The following is a 13,772-nucleotide window of genomic DNA, read 5'->3' on the forward strand; positions in this document are numbered from 1 at the left end:
TCCAAAAAAAAGAGGGAATGTTCACGGATAGGAACTGCGATTAAGGGAAGGCCCTGAACATTGATTGTAGCGGTTATCAAAGGGAGCGGTCTGGGTCCCGGTCATCAAAGGGAGCGGTCTGCGTCCCGGTCATCAAAGGGAGCGGTCTGGGTCCCGGTCATCAAGGGGAGCGGTCTGCGTCCCGGTCATCAAAGGGAGCGGTCTGGGTCCCAGTCATCAAAGGGAGCGGCCTGGGTCCCGGTCATCAAGGGGAGCGATCTGGGTCTCGGTCATCAGAGGGAGCGGTCTGGGTCCCCGTCATCAAAGGGAGCGGTCTGGATCCAGGTCATCAAAGGGAGCGGTCTGGGTCCCGGTTATCAGAGGGATCGGTCTGGGTCCCGGTCATCAGAGGGAGCAGTCTGCTACCCGGTCATCAAAGGGAGCGGTCTGTTTCCCGGTCATCAGAGGGAGAGGCCTGTGTCCCGGTCATCAGAGGGAGCGTTCTTGGTCCCGGTCATCAAAGGGAGCGGTCTGGGTCCCGGCCATCAAGGGGAGCGGTCTGGGTTCCGGTCATCAAGGGGAGCGGTCTGAGTACCGGTCATCAAAGGGAGCGGTCTGGGTCCCGGTCATCAAGGGGAGCGGTCTGAGTACCGGTCATCAAAGGGAGCGGTCTGGGTCCCGGTCATCAAGGGGAGCGGTCTGGGTCCCGGTCATCAAGGGGAGCGGACTGTTTCCCGGTCATCAAGGGGAGCGGTCTGGGTCTCGGTAATCAAGGGGAGCGGTCTGGGTCCCGGTCATCAAAGGGAGCGGTCTGGGTCCCAGTCATCAAGAGGAGCGGTCTGAGTCCCGGTCATAGAAACATATAAACGTAGATAGGAGCAAGAGTAGGCCATTCCGCTCTTCGGGCCTGCTCCGCCATTCAAAATCATCATGGCTGATCGTTTAACACAGTACCCTATTCCCGCTTTTCCCCCACACCGCTTGATCCCTTTAGCATTAAGAAATATATCTATCTCCTTCTTGAATACATCTAATGATTGGCCTCCACTGCCTGCTGTGGTAGAGAATTCCACTGGTTCACCTCCCTCTGAGTGAAGAAATTTCTCCTCATCTCGGTTCTAAATGGCATACTCCGTATCCTGAGACTGTGACCCCTGTTTCAGGCCTCCCCAGCCATCCGAAGCATCCTCCCTTCATCTCGTCTGTCCAGTCCTGTTAGAATTTTATCTGTTTCGATGACATCACCTCTCCTTCTTCTAAACTCTCGTGAATATTGGCCGAGTCAATCCAATCTCTGCCAGTCCTGCCATTCCAGGAATCAGTCTGGTAAACCTTCATTGCACTCCCTCCATGGCAAGGACATCCTTCCTCAGATAAGGAGACCAAAACTGCGCACAACACTCCAGATGTGGTCTCACCAAGGACCTGTATAACTGCGGTAAGACATCACTGCTCCTGTACTCAAAACCTATTGCAATGAAGGCCAACATGCCATTCGCCTTCCTAACTGCTTGCTGCACCTGAATGCTCGCTTTCAGCGACTGGTGTACAAGGAAACCCAAGTCTCACTGCACCTCCCCTTTTCCCAATCTATCACCATTCAGATAATAATCTGCATTTCTGTTTTTACAACCAAAGTGGATAAACTCACATTTATCCACGTTATACTACATCTGCCATGTTCTTGCCCACTCACCCAACTTGTCTGAATTACATTGGAGCCTCTTAGGATCCTCCTCACAGCTCACATTCCACTCCAGCTTTCTGTCTTCTGCAAACTTGGAAATGTTACATTGAGTTACCTCATCCAAATTATTGATATATATTGTGACTAGCCGGGGCCTAATAACTGACCCCTGCGGTTCCCCACTAGTCACTGCCTGCCACCCGGCACAAGTCCCGTTTATTCCTCCACTCTGTTTCCTGTCTGTCAACCAATTCGCAATCCATGCAAGTATATTCCCCCCAATCCCATGTGCTTTAATTTTGCACACTAAACTCTTGTGTGGGACTTTATCAAAAGCCTTCTGAAAATCCAAATACACCACATCCACTGGTTCTCCCATATCTATTCTACCAGTTACATCTTCAAAAAACTCCAGTAGATTTGTTAAGCATTATTTCCCCTTCATGAACCCATGCTGACTTTGCCCAATCCCGTTAATATCCTCCAAGTGTCCTGTTATCACATCCTTTATAATGGACTCTAGCATTTTCCCCACTACTGATGTTCGAATAACTGGTCTGTAATTCTCCATTTTGCTCTCCCTCCTTTTTTTAAATGGTGTGGTTACATTTGCCACTCTCCAATCTGTTGGAACTATTTCAGAGTCTATAGAATTTTGAAAGATGATCACCAATACGTCCACTATTTCCAGTGCCACTTCCTTTAGTCCTCTGGGATGCAGATTATCGGGCCCTCGGGATTTGTCAGCCTTTAGCCCCATTAATTTCCCGAGCATTATTTTTTTACTAATACTGGTTTCCTTCAGTTCCTCCCTCTCACTAGACCCTTGGTTCCCTCACATTTCTGGCAGGTTATTTGTGTCCTCCTTTGTGAAGACAGAACGAAAGTATGTGTTTAATTGTTCTACCATTTCTTTGTTCCCCATTATAATTTCCCCGATTTCTGACTGTAAGGTCATCAAAGGGAGCGTTCTGGGTTCCGGTGATCAAAGGGAGCAGTCTGGGTCCCGGTCATCAAAGGGACCAGTCTGGGTCCCGGTCATCAAAGGGAGCAGTCTGGGTCCCGGTCATCAAAGGGAGCGGTCTGGGTTCCGGTTATCAAAGGGAGCAGAAGGTGAGGGAAGGGGATGGAGCAATCAATATAAAGGTTATACTGAGCAACCAGTATAAACCGGAGACATTATGTAAATGGGAGGATCATCTGTGGATGGAATTTAATAGGGACACGTGGAAAGTGCTGCGCATTGGAAGGGAAAGTTGGCGATAGGCGGACTGCGGGAATGGGATGGGACTCGCCAGAGTGACGGGGAGAAATATCAAGTGGGTTTCGTGGCCTTGAACCTCAACATGTTCATTCACCGAAAAACAATAATCAGCGAAACAAAGCGGATGCTGGACTTTGTCACTGAAACGGTACAGGACAAGTCACGGAGATCAGAGTTATACTGAACAGAACTCTGTCCAGATATCGCCTTCTGCACGGTGTATCGTTCCGGTCGCAAGGTGCAAGATGTCAGAGTTAAACTGAACAGTGATCTGTCAAGGCCCTGCCTTGTGCACGGTGTATAGTTCCGGTCTCCAGGTACAGTAGGTCAGTTAAACTTAACAGAGCTGTGTCCAGATATCGTCTTGTGCACGCACGGTGTATCGTTCCGGTCACAAGGTGCAAGAGGTCGGAGTTAAACTGAACAGTGATCTGTCCAGATATCGTCTTGTGCATTGTTTATAGTTCTGGGCACCAATTACAATTGGTCAGAATTAAACTAAACAGAGCCCTGTCAAGGCCTCGCCTTGTGCATTGTGCATAGTTCCGGTCTCCAGGTGCAGGGGGAAAATCAAACCCCGGAAGAGGTTTGTAGGAAAGCCTGGAGACTGATTTCGACGGGGAGATGTGGTAAATTGTGAGCCTTGTAGCGGGAACTGCGGTGACTCAGAAGTGAGCTGCTGGAGGTATTAAACGTAGAGGAAAGGTGAATCTGGGAAACGACATTTAATTAAATCTTTACAGTGGAACAAAGTGAGAAATGCTGAAGGGAGAGACAGACAAACTTAGGACTGGTGTCGGGATATTTTTCTCACAAAGAGCGGCGGAGGGTTGGATTGGACTCTGGTTAAGGAAAATAGAAATATTGAAGAAACTGCTGTGAAAAGCCTTCTTTATGGTATTTCTAGGTTAATGAGCTCTACTGGCTTTGACCATCATCAGAAAACGTATGTATCGTGGCTTGGGTAAAAGGAGTGTGTGATCTGAGGGGGACGGGACGGTCCGCAGTTCTCCTCTCATTGTCCTACAGTTCCAGGGTAAAGGGAGATTGTTATCTGAGGGGGACGGGATGGTCCGGATTTCTCCCCTCAATGTCCTTCAGTTCCAGGGTGAAAGGAGGGTGTGATCTGAGGGGGACGGGATTGTCCGTAGTTCTCCTCTCATTGTCCTACAGTTCCAGGGTAAAAGGAGAGTGTGATCTGAGGGGGACGGGATGGTCCGGAGTTCGCCCCTCAATGTCCTTCAGTTCCTGGGTAAAAGGAGGTTGTGATCTGAGGGGGACGGGATGGTCCTGAGTTCTCCCCTCAGTGTCCTTCAGTTCCAGGTAAAAGGAGAGTGTGATCTGAGGGGGACGGGATGGTCCTGAGTTCTCCCCTCAGTGTCCTTCAGTTCCAGGTAAAAGGAGAGTATGATCTGAGGGGGACGGGATGGTCCGGAGTTCTCCCCTCAGTGTCCTTCAGTTCCAGGGTAAAGGGAGATTGTGATCTGAGGGGGTCGGGACGGACCTGAGTTCTCCCCTCAGTGTCCTACAGTTCCAGGGTGAAAGGAGGGTGTGATCTGAGGGGGACGGGACGGTCCGGAGTTCTTCCCTCAGTGTCCTACAGTTCCAGGGTGAAAGGAGAGTGTGATCTGAGGGGGATGGGACGGTCCGGAGTTCTCCCCTCAGTGTCCTTCAGTTCCAGGGTAAAAGGAGAGTGTGATCTGAGGGGGATGGGACGGTCCTGAGTTCTCTTCTGTCCCTCAGTTCCAGGGTAAAAGGAGAGTGTGATCTGAGAGGGACTGGATTGTCCGGAATTCTCTTCTGTCCTTCAGTTCCAGGGTAAAAGTGAGGGCGCCCTCTGTCAGCCCATCTTGGCCTCTGGTTTCTGGAGGAGAACATGGATTCAGTCGGCAGTGGAGCGAACCCAAAGTCAGTGCAGGCAGGACAGAGATTGTTTGACTTGGATTTACCCATCTCTCGCTATTGATAATTTTCCGAGTTCTCTCAATGCGGGTTATTAACATCACAGTGACGACAACTGGGTAAGGTAGCAATAAATAGAGAAATGTTATCAACAGCCATGCAGTCATAGTGTAACCAGTAACGTTAGGGGAAAACAGTATTGTCCATATTGAACCAGAATGGAACCAATCTGAAAGTAATAGTCACATATCTGTGATTACTCATGTGTATTCATTTGTAAATATTTAGTATTATTCTGATTATGATGATTACTATGGTGATTATGATTTTAGATCACAAAATTCCCAGACTGGTATCCGGAGGCTCCCCATGCTCTGGCAGACTAGAGGTCCAATACGGTGAAACCTGGGGAACAGTGTGTGACCTTCACTGGGATTTGAATGACGCTAATGTGGTCTGTGCGCAGCTTCAGTGTGGAGTCGCAGTGTCCGTGCCAAGAGGTGCTTATTTTGGAGAGGGCACTGGGCTTCTACGGAGTGATTCCTTTCAATGTAAAGGCAACGAGACACATCTGTGGGACTGTCCTCTTTCTCCAGTAAATCAGCAGGAGTGCACCCACAGGAACGATGCCAGTATGATCTGTTCCGGTGAGTACAGACTTACTGAAAAACAGTTAACTTCCTCCTTAATATTTGGAAAACTGATGGTGATGACATTCCTGTGTTTCTCTTTAACACAGTCATATCAAAACTCGCCCTTACAGTTTACTATTATTGTTCTACGTCTGGTGTAACACGGTACAAATTATTCACAATTATTTATAAATAAGAAGTTTCTAAACTTTAACAGTTGTTCTGGAAGAAGTAGATTTGTTACGAGTTTATTTACCGCCTGCACCGAATGTATTTTTCTCTCTCACATTTGACCAAGCTTTCGTTGTCAATCAACTCACTGGTCCTGCGCTGACTCACTAACCGTGCGCACCCTTCATGGACCATAATGGTAACTTCTTTAATCTTGCACAACATCATCAACTATGGATAGACTTCATTAACTATAGGTTAACTTCATTAACTTTAGGTTGACTTCACGCGGAACGATTGTTTTGCACAAGGTGTCTTGATCAACCGTGCGTTGACTTCTTTACTTCTGGGACTTTTCCGTTAACCATCCTTAAAGTTCATGACTTTATTCGCCGGGCACTGATGTTCCGGGCAGTCCATTGTCCTCATTGCTCAAACACTGACTTTCTGATCACTGCACTGCCCTCATTAACCATCCGCTGACTACATTAAACCTGCCCTGATCTCAACACTGCGGCACTATTTACATTGCTAACGCTCCTCTGCAATGTCGTGTGCATGAGGTCATTACCCTGACTTTCACTTCGCTAACCACGCAATTATATCAGCAGCTGTGGACTGTCCTCGTCACCCGGAAACTGACTCGGAGTCACTCACTGAACCCCTTAGTGGTGCAGACACGTTCATAATTAGCATCAAATGGATTCACGCGGCACTGAACAGCGATCGCTTTAACTGATCACCTATCTCGTTAACTGGTCACTGATCTCATGAACAGATCAATAACCACAATAACTAATCTCATTAACAGACCACTGACCTCAATAATTGAACATTGACCAAGAATCGGCCATTGATTTCATTAAACGCATTAACACGGCACTGATAACTGATCTCATTAACTGATCTCATTAACTGACCATTGACCACAAAAATCGAATATTAACTTCACGATGTCCGCACTGACCAAATCAGATACTTTGGTCTGAACGTCAGACCACACCAATTGTACACGGATAGAATATTGAAGTGAATTTCTGAGGGTAAAATGTAAGGTTTCTTTGAACATGGCTGTGAATATCACGAATAAATATTATTATGGAGCATTTATCCAAGGGAATTATAGGGTCGCTGTCTGGGGGCTGCAGTTGTCCTCAGAGTCCCACACACCAGCAAGGGGGGACTAAGCCAGGGCTCCTGCTTCCAGTCACTTATGAATATAATTGTGTGTGTGTGTAGGATCTGACTGTTCCACACTGCAATAGCCTTCCGACCCTCCCTGTCCAGGGTCAGACTTACTGAATGGTGGGGTATCAGAGGGCGGCTGTACTCCAGCACGGGTCAGTACAATCAGGCCAGAGGGAGGAGATTGGGGAGTTATATTACAGAATTTGTGCATTTTACTGTCCTCAGATGATACGATAGAAAATATGAGCAGGAAGAGGGGATTCCGCCTCTCCAGCCAGTTCGGTCATTCAATTAGATCGTGGCTGATCTGTACCTCAACTCCATCTTCCCGCCTTTTAACCGTATTCCTTGATGCCATTAACGAACAAAAATCTATCGAGCTCAGCCTTCAAAATTTCGATTGACCAAACATCCACAACCTTTTTCTTTGGGAGCGGATGGGGAAAGTTCCAGATTTTCACTATCCTTTCTAAAAAGTGCTTCCTAATTTCAGTCCTAGGACCGACTATATTCAGCTGCTTCATCGATAATCTTCCCTCCATCATAAGGTCAGCAGTGAATGGTAGAAATAGATTCACTGATGAGAGACTCTACTCGAGGGAAGAACAGTTGGTGTCTGTCAGTTATTTTCTGATGATTGCACAGTGTTCAGCTCCATTCGCAATTCCTCGGTTAATGAAGCAGTCCCTACCCGCTTGCAGCAAGACCTGGATATCACACAGATTTGGGGGCGGATCGGTAGCAAGTAATATTCGCGCCACACAAGTGACAGGTAATAACCATCTCCAACATGAGGAAGTGTAACCACCTCCTCTTGACATTTAATGGCATTACCATCGCTGACTCACCTACCTTCAATATCCAAGGGTTCGCCACTGACCAGAAAATGAACTGGACCAGCCGCATAAATGCCGTGGCTACGACAGCAGGTCAGAGGCTGTGTATTCTGTGGCGAGTGACTCACGTCCTGACTCCCAAAGCCTCTCCACCATCTACAAGGCACAAGTCAGGAGTGAGCGCCTTTGATGCACGGCTGTAAATCAGAATGCACAGGGTACTCACAGGAGATTTGTGAGACTATATGTTCTTTCAGACAGGTTTCCAACTGGACACATGCAGCCGCTACCGTCCGGACGTTGCTGTTTCACTGGTAAAATTCTCACCTGCCACCCGAGGAGACGGGGATTGATTCCCGGCCGATTCAAGAGCATTTTCATTCTGCACCGATGAGATCGCCTGAAAAAGGATACATTCACATTCAGCTTCAATCTGCACACCACGTTGAGACATTTTCCTTTCTCTGTGTGGTTTTGCGTCGACAAACCCTCTGCGTTCTGGCCTCTGAACGCTGGAAAGATGTGGGAAACAAATGAATGAATTTCCACTGAAAATAGTGACACAGGAGTGCTCGTCCGGGAATTTGAACCCCTGACCTCTCATATATCAATAAGTGAAACGCCCAAAGTGAAAACCATAATCCGAGACCAACGAGCCGTCAGTAACACAGCCGTGCAACCAGTCGAAAGTTTCCCTGCTACACACAACCGATCGCCTATCCTTTTAGACCGCTCTGTCTATCCAATCATCGAATCATAGAATGGTTAAAGCACAGATGGAAGTCAATTCGGCCCATCCAGACCGTGCCATCTCTTTGTAAGAGCAATCCAGTTCGTCTAATTCCCCCGCTGTTACCCCGTGGCCCTGCAATTTTTCCCTTAAAATATTTATCCAATTCCTTTTTGAAAGCCACGATGGTGGGAAACATGGAGATGGCAAAAATGCTGAACAAATATTTTGTTTCAGTCTTTACAGTAGAGGACACTAAGAATATCCCAACACTGGACAAACAGGGGACTCTCGGGGGGGAGGAGCTAAATACGATTAAAATCACTCAAGAGATGGTACTCAGTAAAATAATGGGACTCAAGGCGGATAAATCCCCTGGACCTGATGGCTTCCATCCTAGGGTCTTGAGGGAAGTGGCAGTAGGGATTGTGGATGCTTTGGTGATAGTTTTCCAAAATTCCCTGGACTCAGGAGAGGTCCCGGCAGATTGGAAAACTGCTAATGTTACACCGTTATTTAAAAAGGGTAGTAGGCAGAAGGCTGGAAATTATAGGCCAGTTAGCTTAACATCTGTGGTGGGTAAAATTTTGGAGTCTATTATTAAGGAGACAGTAACGGAACATTTAGATAAGCATAATTTAATAGGACAAAGTCAGCATGGCTTTATGAAGGGGAAGTCATGTCTGACAAATTTGCTTGAGTTCTTCGAGGATATAACGTATAGGGTGGATAAAGGGGAACCAGTGGACGTAGTGTATTTAGACTTCCAGAAGGCATTCGACAAGGTGCCACATAAAAGATTATTACTTAAGATAAAAAATCACGGGATTGGGGGTAATATTCTGGCATGGGTGGAGGATTGGTTATCAAACAGGAAGCAGAGAGTTGGGATAAATGGTTCATTTTCGGACTGGCAACCAGTAACCAGTGGTGTTCCACAGGGGTCGGTGCTGGGTCCCCAACTCTTTACAATCTATATTAACGATTTGGAGGAGGGGACCGAGTGCAACATATCAAAATTTGCAGATGATACAAAGATGGGAGGGAAAGTAGAGAGTGAGGAGGACATAAAAAACCTGCAAGGGGATATAGACAGGCTGGGTGAGTGGGCGGAGATTTGGCAGATGCAATATAATATTGGAAAATGTGAGGTTATGCACTTTGGCAGGAAAAATCAGAGAGCAAGTTATTTTCTTAATGGCGAGAGACTGGAAAGTACTGCAGTACAAAGGGATCTGGGGGTCCTAGTGCAAGAAAATCAAAAAGTTGGTATGCAGGTGCAGCAGGTGATCAAGAAAGCCAACGGAATGTTGGCTTTTATTGCTAGGGGGATAGAATATAAAAACAAGGAGGTATTGCTGCAGTTATATAGGGTATTGGTGAGACCGCACCTGGAATACTGCATACAGTTTTGGTCTCCATACTTAAGAAAAGACATACTTGCTCTCGAGGCAGTACAAAGAAGGTTCACTCGGTTAATCCCGGGGATGAGGGGGCGGACATATGAGGAGAGGTTGAGTAGATTGGGACTCTACTCATTGGAGTTCAGAAGAATGAGAGGCGATCTTATTGAAACATATAAGATTGTGAAGGGTCTTGATCGGGTGGATGCAGTAAGGATGTTCCCTAAGATGGGTGAAACTAGAACTAGGGGGCATAATCTTAGAATAAGGGGCTGCTCTTTCAAAACTGAGATGAGGAGAAACTTCTTCACTCAGACGGTGGTAGGTCTGTGGAATTTGCTGCCCCAGGAAGCTGTGGAAGCTACATCATTAGATAAATTTAAAACAGAAATAGACAGTTTCCTAGAAGTAAAGGGAATTAGGGGTTATGGGGAGCGGGCAGGAAATTGGACATGAAGCTGAGTTCGGATCGGTCAATGCCCTGTGGGTGGCGGAGAGGGCCCAGGGGCTATGTGGCCGGGTCCTGCTCCGACGTCTTGTGTTCTTTAGATTTGTGGTTGGGATCAGATCCGCCATGATCTTATTGAATGGCGGAGCAGGCTCGAGGGGCCGATTGGCCTACTCCTGCTCCAATTTCTTATGTTCTTATGTTCTTATGATTGAATCTGCTTCCACCGTTTGAGACAGCACATCTGGATCATAACAACTCTCTGCGTAAAATTTTTTTACTCATTTCGCGTTTGGTTTCTTTGCCAATCACCTTAAATCTATGTCGTCTGGTTCTCGACATTTCTGCCAATGGGAACAGCTTCTCTTTATTCACTTTTTCTAAACCCTTCATGATTTTGAACACTTCAATCCAATCTCCTTTCAACCGGCTCTGCTTTGAGAACAATCACAACTTCTCCAGTCTGTCCACATAACTGAAGTCCCTCATCCCTGGAGCCATTCTAGTAAATCTTTTCTGCACCCTCTCCACGGCCTTCACATCCTTCCTAAAACGCGGTGCCCAGAATTGGACACAATACTCTGGTTGTGGCCGAACCAGTGTTTATAAAGGTTCAACATAACTTTCTTGAGTTTGTACTCTATGCCTCTATTTATAAAGCCCAGGACCACGTTCTCAGCCTGTCCTGCCACCTTCAAAGATGTGTGCACATATGCCCCCAGGACTCTCTATTCCCGCATCTCATTTGTATCATTTAGTTTATATTGCCTCTCCTCATTCTTCCTGCCAAATTATATCAGTTCGCACTTCTCTGCATTAAATTTTATCTGCCATGTGTCCGCCCATTCCACCAGCCCGTCTGTGTACTCTTGAAGACTATTATTATCCTCTTCACTGTTTACTACAATTCCTAGTTTTGTGTTATCTATGAATTTTGAAATTGTTCCTGTACGGACAAGTCCAAGTCATTAATATATATCAAAAAGCAGTGGTCCTCGTCCAGACCCATGGAAAACAACACTGTCTACCTTCCTCCAGTCCGAAAAAAATCCGTTCACCACGACTGTCTGTTTCCTGCCATTTATCCAATTTAGTATCCATGCTTTTATTCCATGGGCTTCAATTTTGCTGACAAGCCTATTATGTGGCACTTTACTTCATCGAAAAACTCAATCAAGTTCGTTAAACAAGATTTGCCTTTAACAAATTCGTGTTGGCTTTCCTTTATTAATCTACACTTGTCGAACTGGCTGTTATTTTTATCCCGTATTTATCGTTTCCTAAAGCTTCTCTACCACCGAGGTTTAACTGACTGGCCTGTAGTTGCTGGGTTTATCCTTGCACACGTTTTTAAAAAGGGAGTAACATTTGAGGTTTTCCAGTCGTCTGGCACACCCCCATATCTCCGGACCGTGTGACTGACCCACTTTAAGTACAGCCAGCCTTTCTCGTACCTCTTTATCAATTTTTATCCCATCCAGCATCTCCACGACCTCCGCTTTTACTGACTCTGGCAGCTTCTTCTTCCTTGGTGAAGACAGATGCAAAGTACTCATTTAATACTTCAGCCTTGCCCTCTGCCTCCGTGCATGCATCTGCTTTTCTGGCCCCGAATCTTAATTTGGATTCCGATGTGGTGCAATGTCAAGTTGCACACTAACTATTTCAAGTCAACAATATTGGTCACGTTTCATCAAATTCATTTATGGTGCATTTTCTTACAATGAAAACACGCATTGAAATCGGGGATATTGTATCGTCCCTTGGGGGTCATCGGACCACCAAATTTTGGGTTAAGAGCCGAACGCGCTAAATGATTGTACCAGAGAAAAACATCACATCGCATGATTAACAACATTAATATTACACCGAGCTAAAGCTTGTGGTTGTAGTAACCAATGAACGTTGTTAAATTAATTCATGAAACTAATGAAATTCTGTGAAAGATGAATAATTGTTGTAACCGATAACTTTATGCTGCAGAATCACGGAAATACTAACATGGATAATGAAACTTTAAATAAGTTTTTGTGCTTTGTATGTGATGCATTTTCACCGTTTTCCACTTTCCAGACTGCATTTTAAGGGTCTGGTTTCAAATGTTGATAGTTTACGACACCTGGAATTTGGTACAGCCGTTGTTAAAGTTAACAGGAAGGAACAAGAATTGTCCCTTCTCCAAGCACAAGTTGACGACTGGGGGTTTATCCGAAGCAAGTTCCTCAAAACTATGTTTTTATGCGGGAACTGAAATCGAGCTTTTTCACGTAAAAGGCGAACATGATAAGCACTACACCACGGAAACCTCAGCACACGATTTTGGCAGGACCTCAGGGTCCTGCCCACTGGTTTAACAGCGGAGCAGTGCTTCAGGGCTGGGCTTTTCACTGTTCAGAACATAATTATCACCAGAATTAAATTTGTCGCATTAAAGTGCTCCTTATCTGTTAATTTCGACTTATACCCTTGCCAGTTTTATGCAGAAACAAGTAACAATGTTTAAGGGATGTGGTGTGTTCAATGTTCCTGCAATAACCGTATTACGCAGTGTGAGAAGTGAAACACAGACCACCCAATGCGTGCCCCAAACCGATTGATGTAAACAATAAAAATGGACTGTTAGCTCAGTTGGTTGGAGTGTCGTGCTAATAACGCCACGGTCGCGGTTCGATCCCCGTATGGGCCATTAGTAATTAATGATATTACTTTAGTGACTTTGAAAATCCGGACTTGAGTAACACGGAAATTCACGCAAAAAGTCAGAGGAAGTTGTATTTGAAATAGCATTCATTGCAATGTTTGATTTGTCTTTGCCCCTGGGACGGAGAAAAAAAATCTTTCTGTTCATTCTTCATTTATCCTCCTTTTCTCACTCACCTTTCCGTGTCTCCATCTCTTTCCGTCTGTCTCTTTTCCCATCTCTCCATTTTTTTCCATTTCCGGAACCATTTTTCCAGGTATGCTTTCTGACAAACATTACAACCTGTGTCACTCAGTATCAGGGCATGTTTACTAACACACATTGCAATCTGTTTCACTCAGTATCCGGGTATGTTTACTGACACACATTACAATCTGTGTCACTCAGTATCCGGGTATGTTTACTGACACACATTACAATCCGTGTCACTCAGCATCCGGGTATGTTTACTGACACACATTACAATCTGTGTCACTCAGTATCCGGGTCTGTTTACTGAAAAACATTACAATCCGTGTCACTCAGTGTCCGGGTATGTTTACTGACACACATTACAATCTGAGTCACTGAGTATCTAACAATGTGAAGCAACGAGTTTTATTCCCGCTGTGATATCTCTCTGTCGGTTTACTGATGAACGTTTAACTCGGGGCTTGTTCCCTTTGATGATCACAAGCAGTTAGAAACAGACAGAGCGGAGATGAGGAAAAGGCATCAGTTTAGGAATCAAATGCTTCAAATCACATGGTCGCCGGCGCTGAGAGAGGAAAAAACAGAGAAAAATGCAGAAAGAAATAAAGCGAAATAAAGATGCTATCAATATTTCTCATC

The sequence above is a fragment of the Heptranchias perlo genome, chromosome 20 (assembly GCF_035084215.1).
Source record: "Heptranchias perlo isolate sHepPer1 chromosome 20, sHepPer1.hap1, whole genome shotgun sequence".
Taxonomy (NCBI): domain Eukaryota; kingdom Metazoa; phylum Chordata; class Chondrichthyes; order Hexanchiformes; family Hexanchidae; genus Heptranchias; species Heptranchias perlo.